The sequence below is a fragment of the Azolla caroliniana genome, unplaced genomic scaffold, assembly GCF_043228905.1.
Source record: "Azolla caroliniana isolate FFs.n. ecotype wild unplaced genomic scaffold, voAzoCaro1.0.p SCAF_22, whole genome shotgun sequence".
Taxonomy (NCBI): Eukaryota; Viridiplantae; Streptophyta; class Polypodiopsida; order Salviniales; family Salviniaceae; genus Azolla; species Azolla caroliniana.
Window position 1 is genome coordinate 10,780,331 of NW_028230457.1, and position 18,103 is coordinate 10,798,433.

The following is an 18,103-nucleotide window of genomic DNA, read 5'->3' on the forward strand; positions in this document are numbered from 1 at the left end:
ACGTGAGACCGGAGAGACGGAAGGTGACGGCAAGAAATCGAAGAACCAAAGCGGTGATGAGGACGATGACCACAGACGAAGGGATCCCTCCATACTGGTTCCGAAGACTTCGGCAGTTGTGCCCAAGAGGCAACATAAGACCGGAGAGATGGAAGATGGTGGCGAGGAGATGAGGGTCGAAGCCAACGCATACAGAGGAACGGTGGCCAACAAGGAGGCCAAAAACAAAGCTACAATAGAGTTCGATGAAGAACCAAAGCGCGGCAAGAAAGGAAGAACCGGAATACAATCCGGATGGAAGATGAAGCCATTGGTATTCCCACCCGAACGGAAGCCAACCCGAACGAGAGTTGATCAACCGGGCCCGGCCCAACTGAAAACCGGACGGAAACTAACCCGGACGAAAGTCGATCATCTGAGTCTGATTCGGCCGAATGTGAATCCGAACGAAGGCCGACCAAGCCAGAAGTTGATTGGTCGAGACCGATCCCGACAAAAGTTGAGCCGGCCTAGACGGAGGTCGAAGCAAACGAGCCGCGACATCCAGTCGAGGCTGTTGAGCATAAGGAAAGGCAAGCATGAGACAAGAAAGGATGATAAAGAAAAGTTAAGTGACCAAGGAGAGGGCCGAGATGAAGGTGGCACATGCACGAGGCATGAAGTGTTATGCTCGGGAGGAGCAAAGGGAGACATGACAACTAGACATGGCAATAAAAAAGGTGAGCGAATGATATGGTGGATCGGATGGCAATGATAGTTCGAAGTAGATGACAAAAGGACGGTGCGGGCGAGGCGCAAGAAAGTAGGAAATCAAACACTAACCACCTTTGACCCTTCCACATCACTCTTTTCTTCTTGGCACATACCGGAGGATGTGCGGTTTGGTGGGGGTGGATGTCGTGATGTGGCATGTCTAGTGCGAGAAAAAGTCAAAAATTGAGGATCCACACACATTTCACGAATACTTGTAAAAATGAAAATAAATAAACCTAGGTCACAATGGCATTGAGTGCATGTAGAGGGTTGCAAGTAGGATTTGAACCTTGCACCTCTAAGATAAGAGGCAATTACCTTACCTCTAAAGCTACTACTAAGTGTTGTAAATGCTCTATATTTCTTTCTCATATTCAATATTCCGTAGGAAACAAACATACAAAACCATGTACAGAAAACCACGGTTTTAAGCTCATGGTTTTCTGCATGTCACAAAGAAAAACTGTGTGCACAGAAACCATGGCTCCAAGCCCATGGTTTTGTGCATGGACAAACCTATAAAACCCCTAGTACGGCTTGTGTAAAGGGGGGGGGGCTCAATATGATATGACCATCATCATCACCATCAATAATATACGCTTCTATTTCTTCTTCTTCGCATCTATCTTGTAATTATTTATCTACTTCTGAAAGTGTACAATCTTCAATCTTCTCAAGTGTAATAGGTCTTCCTCCAATCTTACATTCACATCGTCCTCTTCTCAATACCTTAACGGACATCCTCCTTGGTCCAAGACCCCGGTGGTCCCGCTCAAGCGAAGCACGCTCGCACGCGCATCTTCGCGACATTTTTGGTGAACCCGACGTGAAGAGCGGTAGGGGAGGATGAAGATGGACGAGGAAAATCTAATGAAGGCAATGTCAAAGATGATGATGGAGTTTTCAAGAGAAGGGAAAACACGACATGCGGCCCAACTCGCCGTCGAAAGCATGATCAAGCGAGTCGGGTTTTTCGATGGAGGCAAAGTCCAAAAATTTCTAAAGGCCTTCAATGCCGAAATGGATTCAAGAGGAGTGGAGGAAGCAATGCGGCTGGAGTACTTTTGTCGAGTGGTGGCCGAACCGATCTTCGAAGAGATTAAAGAGATTCAAAAAACTCACGATTCGTGGGTGTCCTTCAAAGAAGCTTTACGAGAATCATATGGTTACGAAGAGCAAAAGGGACGAGGTCTATGTGAGTTTCACGAATGGGTGTCATCGAGAAAGACCCACCAGAGTGCTATGCATGCATTCGTTGAGTTTTAGTATCGCTTCGCTCAACTCTCGGACCGGGATCGAAGATTGGTGGGGTTGAATAAAGTTCTGATGTTTGTAAAGTCAATCGATCGGAATGAAAGGAAGGCCATTGGAATCCAACTCGAGGATGACAATGGTGAAAATGGCCTCACTGAGGATTGGGCCAAAGTGGAAACGGTATGCCGACAACACGATAAGAGGGAGATGAGACTCTCATCGACAACAACACAACCCATAAGGGATGTTCAAAGCAGAATGGGACGTGGCAATAAAAACCCACTGAAGGAAGAAAGCTCGAAGAGGGAAGCTTCGAAAGAACTCAACATAGAAGCCTTGATGAGAGAGGCATTAATGAACTTAAAGGCACAAGTCGAGGTTGAAGAGAAGCTGAAAACAAAACCGAGGAAAATGGTGATCGACGAAGAGGAGACCTCCCGACAAATGCAGACTAATGGTGCGTCCAATACGAAGGCCCAGGTTCGGTATGACAGTACCATGGGAGAAGGTGTGAAACAAACCACCTTCTCGTCTTATGGAGGAACGACGGTCGAGAGAAGGGCTGAAGACTCGAGAGCGGGAAATGTTGCTTTAAGAGTGGACGAGCATTTCAGAACACATGCTGTGTCCGAAATATCGAGTAATGAAGGTGCAAGCATGAGGGAAGCTTGCGTGATCAAGGGATGTAAAGAGTGCGAGGTCGACGTGATTGAGGCGGTAGCCACGAGAAACGACATCAAGTCGCAGATGGCTAAGGAAGAGTTCACGGCGGATGACCGTGTCGAGACTTTCCCAACACTTGATCTAGAGACTTGGGCAATTGCGTCCGAGAGCCAACATGAGACCCAAGAGACGGAAAGTGGTGGGGAAGAAAATATTGAAGACAATGCGAATAACAACATTGAGCGAAAGATGGCTACGGATGAGAAGACGGTGACCGATGGTGTCGAGGTTCTCCCCACATTTCTTCCTGAGACTTCGGCAGTTATGCCCGAGTGTCAACGTGAGACCGGAGAGACGGAAGGTGACGGCAAGAAATCGAAGAACCAAAGCGGTGATGAGGACGATGACCACAGACGAAGGGATCCCTCCATACTGGTTCCGAAGACTTCGGCAGTTGTGCCCAAGAGGCAACATAAGACCGGAGAGATGGAAGATGGTGGCGAGGAGATGAGGGTCGAAGCCAACGCATACAGAGGAACGGTGGCCAACAAGGAGGCCAAAAACAAAGCTACAATAGAGTTCGATGAAGAACCAAAGCGCGGCAAGAAAGGAAGAACCGGAATACAATCCGGATGGAAGATGAAGCCATTGGTATTCCCACCCGAACGGAAGCCAACCCGAACGAGAGTTGATCAACCGGGCCCGACCCAACTGAAAACCGGACGGAAACTAACCCGGACGAAAGTCGATCATCTGAGTCTGATTCGGCCGAATGTGAATCCGAACGAAGGCCGACCAAGCCAGAAGTTGATTGGTCGAGACCGATCCCGACAAAAGTTGAGCCGGCCTAGACGGAGGTCGAAGCAAACGAGCCGCGACATCCAGTCGAGGCTGTTGAGCATAAGGAAAGGCAAGCATGAGACAAGAAAGGATGATAAAGAAAAGTTAAGTGACCAAGGAGAGGGCCGAGATGAAGGTGGCACATGCACGAGGCATGAAGTGTTATGCTCGGGAGGAGCAAAGGGAGACATGACAACTAGACATGGCAATAAAAAAGGTGAGCGAATGATATGGTGGATCGGATGGCAATGATAGTTCGAAGTAGATGACAAAAGGACGGTGCGGGCGAGGCGCAAGAAAGTAGGAAATCAAACACTAACCACCTTTGACCCTTCCACATCACTCTTTTCTTCTTGGCACATACCGGAGGATGTGCGGTTTGGTGGGGGTGGATGTCGTGATGTGGCATGTCTAGTGCGAGAAAAAGTCAAAAATTGAGGATCCACACACATTTCACGAATACTTGTAAAAATGAAAATAAATAAACCTAGGTCACAATGGCATTGAGTGCATGTAGAGGGTTGCAAGTAGGATTTGAACCTTGCACCTCTAAGATAAGAGGCAATTACCTTACCTCTAAAGCTACTACTAAGTGTTGTAAATGCTCTATATTTCTTTCTCATATTCAATATTCCGTAGGAAACAAACATACAAAACCATGTACAGAAAACCACGGTTTTAAGCTCATGGTTTTCTGCATGTCACAAAGAAAAACTGTGTGCACAGAAACCATGGCTCCAAGCCCATGGTTTTGTGCATGGACAAACCTATAAAACCCCTAGTACGGCTTGTGTAAAGGGGGGGGGGGCTCAATATGATATGACCATCATCATCACCATCAATAATATACGCTTCTATTTCTTCTTCTTCGCATCTATCTTGTAATTATTTATCTACTTCTGAAAGTGTACAATCTTCAATCTTCTCAAGTGTAATAGTTCTTCCTCCAATCTTACATTCACATCATCCTCTTCTCAATACCTTAACGGACATCCTCCTTGGTCCAAGACCCCGGTGGTCCCGCTCAAGCGAAGCACGCTCGCACGCGCATCTTCGCGACATTTTTTGTCCACCCCCACCAAACTGCACGTCCTCTGGTACGTGCCAAGAAGAGAAGAAGTGAGATTTCGGCTACGATGATCAATTAGATTCCTCCATGTCTTCATTTTCATCCGGCCTATTATGTTCATCGTCGAGGTAATCGAGGTCAGGATCCTTGTCTTGTCTTTTCTTGAAAAGCTTTACTCTTTTTCCCGCAATGGGTACGGCCAACCTTGATCCGTCTAGTTCCGCAAGGTGGTATGTGGCATTATCATTGGCACTTGTCACCACATACGGCCCGAACCATCTTCTTGCGAACTTCCTTGTTGTACTATGTTGATTGTCAAGGGTGTTGTCGTAAACCAAAACCCAATCCCCTTCTTCAATCTTCTTGGGACGAAGTCGATGCATGTTGTCGAACCGAACTTTGTTCTTTACTCGGGCTGCCTTCATCATCTTTCACGCTTTTTCTAAATCTTCAGGTCTTCTTTCAAGTTGCCTTATCCGCGCTGCTAATAACTCTTCTCGGCTCATCTCGTTCTCCCACGGTATCGCTACCCATGAGGCGATCGTCCTTTCGATGGGCATAATCGGCTTTTGTCCATACATAAGCTCCGTCGGCATATACCCTGTCACCGAGCTATGTGTCGTTCTATCGGCCCACAAGGCATAGGGTAATAGTCGTGGCCAATTCCCGACTCAACCGTTGCATGCCCGTACGATGGCTTTAACGATAGGTCCATGCCCTCGCTCGATCTTCCCATTTGCTTCCGGATTGTAGGCAGTCGTGAGGGAGAGCTTCACGCCTAGTCTTTCGAAGAGCTCCGTCGCTTCGTGCGCGTCCAACTCCCCTCGGTCGGCCACTATCTTCCCTACACATCCATATCGGCAAACAACATCTTCAAGTAAAAATTTACAAACGGCTGAAGTCGTCTTATTTGTCAAGGCTCGTCCTTCCACTTGATTTGTCAAGTCTTCCCTTGCCAGCGCTAAGTACTTCATTTGTCCCACTCCCATTGGCATCGAGACCAGATCCACCATCCATTTGAAGTGAATGGTGAGTGGGTATGTCGGCTTTAACTCATCACGATGACGTATATTTGAATATATTTGGCAAGTTTCATATGTGGACACGAAATGGAGTACATCTTTATACATGCTTGGCCACCAATACTTCTCCTTCAATTTTTCGAACGTCGCCCATGTTCCTCTATGACCTGCCCAAGCACTCTCGTGGAATTTGGTCATCAGCGTCTCTTGCTCTTCTTTCTTTACCACCACTCGACGTGGTATTCCTGTCCTTGTTTTTGGATGTCGCCAAAGGAATCCTCCCTTCAAGAAGTATCAGTAAGCTTTCTTTCGGATTCGTAGGGCCTCCTCCTTTGTTAACGAAGCATCTATCGTCAATGTTCTTAGGAATCTACCGATGAGTAACCATTCTCCTTCATACTCGTTCTCGTTGCAGGCGTGGAGGGTTTGCGTGTCCTGGTCTTCCGCCGACAATCGAGCCGTCTTGAAGAAGTTGAGGGCGACATCTTCATCTTCCGAAACCATGTTACTTCCATTTGAAAATCTTGCCCTCGACAGCATGTCAGCCATGGCGTTCTTCTTCCCTGCGATGTGACGGATCTCTAGGTTTAAAGACTTGATGTAGGCGATCCACCTTAGCATAGCAAGATCTGGGGTCGCACATCCTGAGACCATTCCGAGAATTGGGAGACAATCTGTCTCTATTATCACTTCTGACCCGATCAGGTAATCTTTGTCCGTCTTCACTACTGACACAATACCCCAAAGTTCCCGCTTGACTTGGGCATATCTTTGTTGTCGTTCGCTGAGAACCTTTGCTCCGAACCGGACGGCATATCGTGCATTATGTTCACCTTCTTGATTGATGACCCACCCGATTCCGGTTGGGCTCGAATCTACGGTCTCGTAAATTGGTTTCCCTTCGGCATAGTCGGCCTTCCTTAGTGCCGGAGCTTCAAGAAGCAGTTTCTTTAATCTTCGCATCGCCTTTGTGTGCTCGTCTCGCCATTCGAACTTTATTCTTTTCTTTAGTAGTCCATATAACGGTTCGGCGACATGAGCGTAGTGAGGAATCCATATATGATAAAACGCGCACGCTCCAAGGAACCTTCGAACCTCCGTTTGGTTTTCGCATTCTTCTTTCATGTCTTGGATTGCGTTCACTTTGGATGGCGAGGGCTTCCGGCCGTATGCTCCACACAAGTGACCTACCACCAAGATCTCCGGTTGCCCGAATGCGGATTTTTCTCCCGAAAATGTCAAATTCGCATCTTCGAGCCTTTGAAGCACCTTCTCGCAATCTTTCATATGATCCGCAACGAACTTTCTACAACCTTCCTTATCTTTCGATTCATCTTTCTCCTCATACGAACATCCTTTTATCGGAATATCATCCAAGAATGGCATCGTGATGTCCGGAATGCAATCCTTCAAGACTTTATTCATGGCATTCACCATATGAGCCACCGAGTTCGTTGCGCCTTGGGGTAAGGTACACATCTGCACAAGCCCGATCGGAGTCCTCATGGTTGTAATGTCCCGACTGTCAATCACCAATTGGAATTGGTCATATCCGGAGTAGAGATCACCAATGGAGTAGATGGACCGGCCCGCAAACGCTTCGGCAAATTCGTCCACGCTCGGACCGATTCCGGCATTTCGAATTGTCACCTTGTTGACGGGTTGAAGATCTTGGATGAATCGCAATGATCCATTCTTCTTCGGCACCGTGAACCACCTATTGGAATAAGGAGCATTCGACAGTTCTAGAATTCCCATACTCACCTTCTCCTTTAAGAGCTCCATCAGCTTCGGAAGGTGTGCTCTCGGAACCGGTATCGGTTTCAAGTTCCAAGGCACATGAGGCACCGTGAAGATCACCATCGGCTCTATAACCTTTGGGTCGGCGCATCCGATTTCTCGTGGGAAGAATGCGAAAGCCTTCCCATGTCTCTCAAGCATATCGCGAAACATTCGGTCCTCTTCAGGGAGAAGGAAATTCTCCTTTCCAACTCGTAGCTTCTCCTTCGTCTCTTTGGTGAAGACATGACCTATCTTCTTCGGATCTCTTAAGCTTGGATCGTTAGCGACTTCCTTCATCTTTTGCCAGCTATCTTCCGGTAGCGGAACCGCAATTGGCTTGATCTTCTTATCCACCGTTTTATATTTCGTGTTGATGTCAACCTCCTTCATCGAGATGCCACGACGGTATTCATCGATGATAGCGTACATGTTGACGGAGTTAACCGAAATCACGCATTGGTTGTGAAGATAGCTCAAGTCCACGATGTCCTCGATTTCGCCGATGGTGTCGTTAAATGAGACTTCTTCCATAATATGAGTCACGAACTCCCCTTCTTCTATTATGTTCTCTTCTTTCAGCATCTTCTCGAATTCTTGTATCCGGTGCTTGTGCTTCTTGTCGGGTAGTACTAGTTTACATGCACCACTAGGTGTGACACATGTTGCTTCTCCTTGCAATCCACGCACTCTTCTTTCTTGTGGGGTCTTGTGATTGCTCGGACTATTTGTGCCCCATGCTTCAATAGTCCGCTCTAAAAATCCGAGGATTCGCCTCCGAGACTATCTCGATTCCTTTCATGATTGGCTCGCACCGTTAGGAATTGGACCGATCTTTGGTTGTCAAGACTCTTTATTCGTGCGAAGGCTGCTCCATTATCGAACACTCTGGTCTCCATCCGAGATGATGTGATATAAGGTTGCCCTAGGATGACAGGATGCGACGCCGATTCTTGTACGAAGAAGTGTTGATCCATCTCCACATCCCCAATCATGACTTTGACATTGGGACAAGCTCCGTACAAGTCCTCCGTAGACTTTGTTGCCGCGCGAATCTTCCATCCGTGGTTTGTATTGATTGGCCATCTTCCCTTTTTGTAGAAGTCGGTTGACATGAGGTTGATCTCCGAGCCGTGGTCGATCAAGGCTACGACGGTCTCTTTCTTCTCCCCGATCTTCACCGGCGTCTCCGTTGTCACTCGTGCCCAATGAGGTCGAGTGTAGTGGCTGTCCACCATATCTTCATCGATTTCGTCTCTTGCCATCGTTATGGCATTCGTTTTTGCTTTTTGCGGCTTCTCTTCTTCCTCGTCTGATTGTTGTCTCTTTCTCTTTACAAGGTCCACGATCGTGTCATGGAACTCCTTCTTCGTAATGGCAAGCAATTCCCTCAAGGACAAAGTTACGTGGCTATCAAGAACTCGTTCTTCGAGAATCTTCTTTAGGTCTGTCGTTTGCTCTATGTCCGACCTTAGCTTATAGGTAGGTATAGTCCTTGTCCTCCGAGTGGGGTCTTCGACACCAACCTTCACGGGCCGCACCGTTTCTTCAACTCGTATGCTCGGCTCCCCTTTTCGGCTTGATTCTCATTCCTCCGTTTGTAAAGGTCGACTCGTCTCCGCATCGTCCTTCTTTTTCGCGTTCCTTGTTTCATGTCTTTTAGATGGGCCTTGCTCTTCTATTCTCTTTCTCTTTTCTTCGACGAACACCTCGTGGTTGTCGCACATCACCTCTGCGAGTATGGTGTTGTCGTCCACCGGATCCGACCACCCGGTTATGCTTTGCATGTTTCGGTCCGCAAGCTCTACCTCATTCGATGTGACTTTTCCCTTCTTCTCATATTCGAGAACGAAAGTCCAAAACTTTGCTCCCGCTCTAGTAGCTTCAGTCTTGTCTTTCCCGACTCTTATTCCGGCCGACGCAGCATAGTGCATCGCATCCACATGAGTCGCATCGGCATCCTCCATAGATTTCTTCATTCCTCCTCTTCCGAAATTCACCCGTAGGGTTCTTCTAGTCTCGCTTGAGCAGATCATGTTGTCCTCTATGTATACGATATTTTGTCGAATCGCCTCTCGAAGGCTCGCACAATCCCTTCTCATGTGGTCCATGCTATCGCACCACACGCATCTAAAGGGTTCTTTTCCTTTAGGGCCCCGACGATTCATGTTGGCTAGCATGACCTTCTCGAACTTCTTCGCTAGCTCTTCGATGATGTCGTCATCAATCTTCTTTTCTTCCACGTTACTTTGTCTCAGCAACTCAACTACTTTCGGTGGTCTTGCTTTCTCCGTGGTAGTCGGTCCCGTCATGTCAGTGTCATCAACCCATTGGCGACGCTTGTCGAGCCTATTGCATGCCCGCTTCACCGCGATCCAGTTCGCTACGAGCCCATTTGCTTGGGTATCATCTTCGAGAAGAGTCCCCAACTCCCGTCTATCCTTTATGTCCACGGCCTTCAAGAAGTACAAAGTCTTGTCCTCTTCAAGCAACAGTTGGTCCGTATTGGGGAGACGACTAAACATCTGGTCGAATTCGTCGTACACCCTCGAGACGCTCATCTTCTTATTCTTCTTCTCTATCCACTTCATTAGGGCATTGTCACGGATCATAAACTCAAGAGACAACGAAGAAGATAACCAAATGGACAAGAAAGAAGATAGTACTAAAGGAAAGACTCCATAACTGGTGTTGTTCACCTTGAATTCCTTCAAGGTGAACTCCTCTATTTATACTACATGGCATGCATACTTTGTTGGGAATCAACGCTTCGATTCACCTTCTTCACTCGGCCACAACCGAGTAATCGCGGATCAATGGAGCAGAAAATAGGAACCACACGAGAAACAAAAGAAACGCGAGTACACAGGGATTAACGTGGAAAACCCGGACGGGAAAAACCACGGGAGTACAAGACTCCAAACAACACTATACAGAGAAGTATACAATGACGAGCTCCAAGGCGACGACCTTGAGCTCGCTGTCCTCGCCACAGGCGGCGGAAATACACAGAGGCGTCTACCTCTTCGTCTCTCTCGCGCTCTATCTCTCTCTCTCTCTCACGGCTGCTCTCTCTTCACTCCTCTAAAGTGGAAAAACAGAAAAATGAGAAGCAACGGTAAAACTGTTTGCCCTAAGTCATATTTATACTTATATGACTTTGGGCTATTTACAATTATAGCCTGAGGGGCCCATAGCGAACATATTCACGGATATGTCCCTGCATCCGGATCGTTCTCCGGGTACATTCGTCATCCGGTTCCGAAACCGGGGTCTTCGTCATCCGGTACCGAAACCGATACCGGGCTTGTCGGCATTCATCTTCGGACATCCGACCATCCCATCCGAAACGGACCATAATCCCAACAAACTCCCCCTTCACTTCGGTATGGGATGTCTCTCCAATCCGACCCTCTTCCGGCATGCTTCCAGCTTGTCGGGTGTGAGCACCTTGGTCAGCATATCCGACCCGTTATCGTCCGTGTGGATCTTCGTCAGCACGAACTCCTTGTCTTCTATCCTTTCCCGGATCCAGTGATATCTTCGCTGGATGTGCTTCGTCCGGGAGTGATAGGCCGCGTTCTTCGCAAGGTGGATTGCACTCTGACTGTCGCAGTAGAGTCGGTACTCCTCCTGCTTGTCGGGTGTGAGCACCTTGGTCAGCATATCCGACCCGTTATCGTCCGTGTGGATCTTCGTCAGCACGAACTCCTTGTCTTCTATCCTTTCCCGGATCCAGTGATATCTTCGCTGGATGTGCTTCGTCCGGGAGTGATAGGCCGCGTTCTTCGCAAGGTGGATTGCACTCTGACTGTCGCAGTAGAGTCGGTACTCCTCCTGCCGGATACCGAGCTCTCTAATGAAGTCCTTCATCCATATTATTTCCTTGCCGGCTTCAACAGCCGCCATGTACTCCGCCTCCGTGGTTGACAGCGCAACCGTCTTCTGCAGCCTCGACTGCCATGAAACAGCTCCCCCTGCATACGTCATCACATACCCTGATGTGGACCGGCTGGTATCTGCATCAGCCGACATATCCGAATCGGTAAAGCCGTCGAGTTCGGGCTTTCCGGAGCCGAATCGGAGGCACACGTTTGCTGTGCCCTTCAGGTATCGGAGTATCCACTTGGCCGCGTTCCAATGCTCTTTGCCGGGATTGCTCATGTACCGGCTCACCACTCCGACTGCATATCCGATGTCCGGTCTCGTACACACCATGGCGTACATCAAGCTCCCGACGGCTGAGGCATACGGCACTTTCATCATATCCTCCTTTTCAGCCTTTGTCTTGGGACTTTGCTTGCTGGACAGCTTGCAGTTTGTCGGGAGGGTCGATCCGACCGGTCTTGCTTCCGACATGTTGAACCGGTGAAGCACCTTCGTCACGTACTTCTCCTGTGACAGCCACAACTGCTTCTTCTTCCGGTCCCGGATGATGTGCATCCCTAGTATTTGCCTCGCCGGACCCAGGTCCTTCATTGAGAAGGTTCGGTGAAGGGCCTTCTTCAGCATCCGTATCTTGACCTGGTCCCGTCCGACGATCAACATGTCGTCCACGTACAGGAGGAGTATTAGAGAGTCTCCTCCTTCAAACTTCTTCACAAACACGCAGTGGTCGGACTGCGTTTTGAGGTACCCTTCGTCGGTCATGAAGGAGTCGAACTTCCGGTACCATTGCCGGGGAGCCTGCTTCAGTCCGTAAAGGCTCTTCTTCAACCGGCATACCAGGTGCTCCTTCCCTTTCTTCTCGAATCCTTCCGGTTGCTGCATGTAGATCTCTTCATCGAGGTCACCGTGAAGGAATGCCGTCTTCACGTCCATCTGTTCTACCTCGAGGTCCATGCTTGCCGCTATGCTCAGGACCGTCCGGATGGAGGTCATCTTCACTACCGGGGCAAATATCTCGTCGAAGTCGATGCCCTTCTTCTGCTGAAACCCCTTCACCACGATCCTGGCTTTGTATCTCGGGGGGTTTCCGGCATCTCCCGGTTTCAGCTTGAACACCCACTTGTTACGGAGTGCCCGTTTTCCTTTCGGCAACTCCACAAGTTCATATGTGTGGTTCTCATGCAGGGAATCCATCTCGTCCTGCATGGCACTCAACCACCTGCGGCTCTGGGTGTCATGCTTTGCTTCTTCAAAGCTCTCCGGCTCCCCCTCGTCGGTTAGCAGCACGTGCTCTGGTTCCGGAAATCTCCGGGGGGCCCTCCTCTCTCTTAGAGGATATCTCCGTTCCGGAGCTTCGGTAACCGGTTCTTCCGATTCTTCTTCATCCGAATCCATTTCGGGATCGGGGCCGGTTCCGGTATCATTTTCATCTTCTTCGGCCGGTTCGGTTTCTTCACCGTCTTCGGCCGGATCCTCGAGTGCTAACCGGTCCCTTGCCGGTCGGGACTGCCCCTCGTAGAGTTGATCCTCACCGGTCGACTTGGAGCTCTTCATCTTCTTCTCCGACTCCCAGTCGGCGAGTGTCTTGTCCTCCATGAAGACGATATCTCGACTCCTGAATATCTTCTTGTCGACCGGGTCCCATACTCGGTAGCCGAACTCGTCGTCGCCGTATCCGAGGAATATGCATGGCCGGGTCTTTGGATCTAGCTTTCCTCTCCGGTCCTTCGCCACGTGCACGTATGCGAGACACCCGAACACCTTCAGATGCCGGTAGGATACTTCCCTACCGGTCCACACTCTCTGCGGCGTGTCTCCGTCCAACGGTACTGAGGGTGATCGGTTTATCACATATGTCGCCGTCGACATTGCCTCAGCCCAAAACCCCTTGGGTAATTGCGCATGCGCCAGCATACTCCGAACCCTCTCCATTATGGTCCGGTTCATCCTCTCGGCCAGCCCGTTCAGTTCCGGCGTCTTCGGCACAGTAAACTCGAGTCGGATTCCCTTCGAGCGACAGTACTCCTGGAACTGCCCCCGGTATTCCCCTCCGTTATCCGCTCGTATCGCTTTCAGCTTCTTGCCGGATTCCCTTTCCACTCTCGCGTGGAGTTCTTTGAAGACGCACAACACTTGGTCCTTTGTCTTCAACGGTGCCGTCCACAGTCTTCGGCTGTGATCATCTATGAAAGTTACGAAGTACTGGGCTCCGCCATGTGACTTCGTTTCTACCTGACACACGTCGGTGTGCACCAACTCCAATGGTGCGCTACGTCTCGTCGGTGGCCTTGAGTGGAAGGAGGTTCGGTTCTGCTTACCGGCCAGGCAGTCGGTGCACTTCTCCAGGTGCACATGCTTCACTGGAATAAGGTTGTCTTCTGCAAGCCTCTTCATCCCCTTCTCACTCATGTGGCACAGTCTTTTGTGCCACAGCTCACCGGCAGTGTTGGCTGCCACATTCAGCTCTTCCGGACATAACCAGGCATTCATCAGGTACAGTGTGTTGACCTTCCGGGCCCGAGCCACTATCAAGCTCCCCTTGCTGAACTTCATGACACCGTTCCGGATGCTACCCGTGTAGCCTTCATCATCTAGCCTCCCGGCCGAAATCAGGTTCAATCGAACCTCCGGAACGTGTCGGACATCCTTCAGCAGTATTTTGCATCCGGTCGGGGTTGTCAACCACACGTCTCCTATGCCGGCAATCCGGCACGTACCTTCATTTCCCATCCGAACACAGCCATGCTCACCGGCTGTGTAGGATGAGAAGTATCTTCTCTCCGGGGTCAGGTGGAACGATGCTCCGGAATCGACCACCCAGGTCGTCTCATCGCCGGCAATGTTTAGTTCACCTTCTTCGGTGATGAGCATGATCTCCTCTTCACTTGCCGCGAGTGCCGTCGTTCCTTTCCGGTCCTGTCCTCGCCGATCCGAACCATTCCGGTCCGTGGCTCCCCGGTATGCACCGTTTCTCTCCGGTGACTTCTTCAAATCGGTGTTGTCGGTTCCATTGTCTTTTCGGTAATGCCGACAATTCTTTCGGAAGTGCCCCGGTTTCCCACAGTGGAAGCATGTGGGCCTTCCTCTTGACTGCAACCGGGTCCCCGACTTCTCCCGTCTTTGCGGACTCCGGTTCCATTGTCTTCCCCGATCCGATTCGGTAAGCAGCGCCTTCGGGTCGGAGGCCGGTTCTTTATCTCTCCGACGCGCTTCTTCGTTCAAAATACTTGTCTTTACCGTTTGCAAGGACAAGTTATCTTCTGTGCAGGAGGTGCTGAGAGTCACCACCAAGTTCTCCCAGCTTTCCGGCAATGTACACATCAGGATGATGGCTTGCATTGCATCCTCCAACGGGAACTTGATCGCCGCAAGCTGATTCACGAATCCCATGAACGTGCTTACGTGTTCCACCATACTCTCGCCGTCCCGGTACTTGAGATTCACTATCTTCCTCATCAGGGAGGTCCGGTTCAACGCATTCTTCCTCTCGTAGAGGCCCGACAGCTTCTTCCACATCTCATATGCGTTGGTGTCGTTCGCCACATGTTGTAGGACGCTTACATCGACATATTGTCGGATCGTCGCTACGGCTTTCCGGTTCAGGAGCTTCCACTCCGACTCAAGTACCCCCTTCGGTATTTCCGACCTGTCGATCGGTTCGTACAGGTCCTGAACAATCAGAAGATCCTCCATCTTGATCTTCCAGTCGGCGTAATTCTGTGCATTCAGCACCATCATCCCCGGCTGCCCGCTGCCGCCGCCTTCCATTTTCTGCAACAGTCGCTCTGATACCAGATTGTTGGGAATCAACGCTTCGATTCACCTTCTTCACTCGGCCACAACCGAGTAATCGCGGATCAATGGAGCAGAAAATAGGAACCACACGAGAAACAAAAGAAACGCGAGTACACAGGGATTAACGTGGAAAACCCGGACGGGAAAAACCACGGGAGTACAAGACTCCAAACAACACTATACAGAGAAGTATACAATGACGAGCTCCAAGGCGACGACCTTGAGCTCGCTGTCCTCGCCACAGGCGGCGGAAATACACAGAGGCGTCTACCTCTTCGTCTCTCTCGCGCTCTATCTCTCTCTCTCTCTCACGGCTGCTCTCTCTTCACTCCTCTAAAGTGGAAAAACAGAAAAATGAGAAGCAACGGTAAAACTGTTTGCCCTAAGTCATATTTATACTTATATGACTTTGGGCTATTTACAATTATAGCCTGAGGGGCCCATAGCGAACATATTCACGGATATGTCCCTGCATCCGGATCGTTCTCCGGGTACATTCGTCATCCGGTTCCGAAACCGGGGTCTTCGTCATCCGGTACCGAAACCGATACCGGGCTTGTCGGCATTCATCTTCGGACATCCGACCATCCCATCCGAAAGGGACCATAATCCCAACATACTTGTTGCACGCATGTGAATCTACAATAGAGCATGTAGGTATGCATGCATGTGCCAAGTGTAAATACTACAAGGGAGCAACTATGCACATGATGCTAGCAAAATAATAAGGAACAATTACATACATAACTAGTACTAGATATCTTGGTTAACTCATAATAGTAGATTATAACATGGTCGTGTCAAGAGTTCGAATCTTGACATTATCCCCCCTCTTACGCCGCCGGCTTCCCAAATCGGCCGCTGGTTTGTGGGGATATCGGTGATGAAAATCTTGGACGACCTCTGGGGCATTTTGTAAATTTGCCGATGGTTCCCATGTGGCCTCAGACATGGGGTAACCCCTCCATAGGACGAGGTATTGCAAGTGTCGACGGTGCCAACGCGAGTCAAGGATTTGGTCGACCTCGTATTCCTCCCCTGTCGTCAATTGCACAGGTGGTGGTGGTGGGGCTTGACGTCCTGGGAGTTGTGAAGCATAATGGGGTTCGAGGAGGGAGACATGAAAAACATCGTGAATCCGGAAGTGGGATGGAAGGGCGAGCCGGAAGGCGACGAGATTGATGCACTCGATGATACGGAATGGTCCCAACTTCTTGTAATCAAGTTTCGCACATGGACGAGTAGTAGAGATGTGTCGACATAACAACCAGACCATGTCTCCAACGACAAAGTGTGGAGTGGAAGATCGATGGCGATCAGCCTGCTTCTTGTATCGTTCATTAGCAAGACTAAGCTCCAAGGATAAATCATGATGTACTTCTTCCAAAATGCGGGCACGATCCTCCGCCGAAGGGTTCACGGAAGTGGTAGGAAGGGAAATGTTGAAGCGAGGATGTAAACCGTAGTTGGCAAAGAAGGGAGTGACGCCAGTCGATGCATGGAGAGAATTATTGTAGGCGAATTCCGCGAGCGAAAGTAAGTTGACCCAATCATCTTGTTGGTAACTAACCGAGCACCGAAGATACTGCTCAAGGATTTGGTTGACACGCTCCGTTTGCCCGTCAGTTTGGGGGTGATAAGCGGAGGACAACTTGACAGAGATGCCTAAAGTTTGTAGCAGGCGCTGCCAGAAGTGAGAGACAAACTGGGGTCCGCGATCCAAGATGACATCATCGGGGAGTCCATGCAAGCGTACTACATTGTTGAGTAGGAGATGTACCATTCCTTCTCCGGAAATGGTTTTGGAGCATGGAGTGAAGTGAGCCATCTTCGTAAACCGATCGACAATGACCAACACCGAGTCATAGCTATTGACCAAGGGTAGATCAGTTATCAGGTCCATAGAGATAGAGGCCCAAGGACGACGAGGACATGGAAGCGGCTGTAGTAAGCCGTATGGCCGATGATGAATGGCTTTGGAGCGAGCACAAACCTCACAACTCTTTATGTATTCTTTGACCAGCTTCCATGGTTGTGGCCACCAAGACCCCCGAGAGATTAGCTCGAGGGTTTTCGCGACCCCGAAATGACCTGCAAGGGGGTCATCGTGGCATTCCCGCAACACTCGAGTGCGACATGGGCCCTCTGGGACGTATAAGAGATGATCTCGGAACAACAAACCCTCTTGTATGGTGAAGGTGTCAAGATCCTTCCTTTTGGTCGCCTTGGAGGGGTTTTGCAAACTATCTTGAATCTCGTTGGCGAACGCATCGGTCTTGGATGCATCAATGATTTGTTGGAGTAAAGAATCATCCTGCAACATACAAGTGGCAAACAGATGCAATTGGTCGGGTTTCAACAAACATCTAGATTGTTGAGCATAAGCAGCATCCCCAGGGCGGAGTGCAAGGTCAGCTCGGGGAGAAAGGGCATCAGCCTTCCCATGTTGGCCACCAGGTCGAAATACGATCTCAAAATCGTAGTCGGCGAGAAATGTAGACCAACGGGCCTGCCTTCGATTCAAAGTACGAGTGGTGGAAAAATAAACTAAATTTTTATGATCAGTCACTACCTGGACACGATGTTGTGCGCCGGCCAAGTAGGGTCGCCATTCTTCAAAGGCAGCAATGATAGCAGCAAGCTCCTTGTCGTAAATAGGATAATTGATTTCGAATGCCGTAAATTTTCGGGAATAGTACGCCACTGGGTGCATTAGGTTGTTGTCGTCTGCTTGGGATAAGATGGCGCCAATGGCAAAGTCAGAGGCATCGGTTTCGACTTGGAAGGGTTTTGTGGGGTCGGCATGTAGCAGCACCGGGGCAGTGATGAATGCGTGTTTGAGTGAGTCAAACGCATTTTGTGCCTCCGAGGTCCATAAAAATGGAGTGCCTTTATGGGTGAGAGCGATAAGAGGTTTTGCTAGGGTGGAAAACCCCTTGATGAAGCGACGGTAAAAATTCGCGAAGCCGAGGAAGGATTGCACATCTTTAAGTCGCCTTGGAGTCGCCCACGCCTGAATGACAGAGACCTTCTTCATATC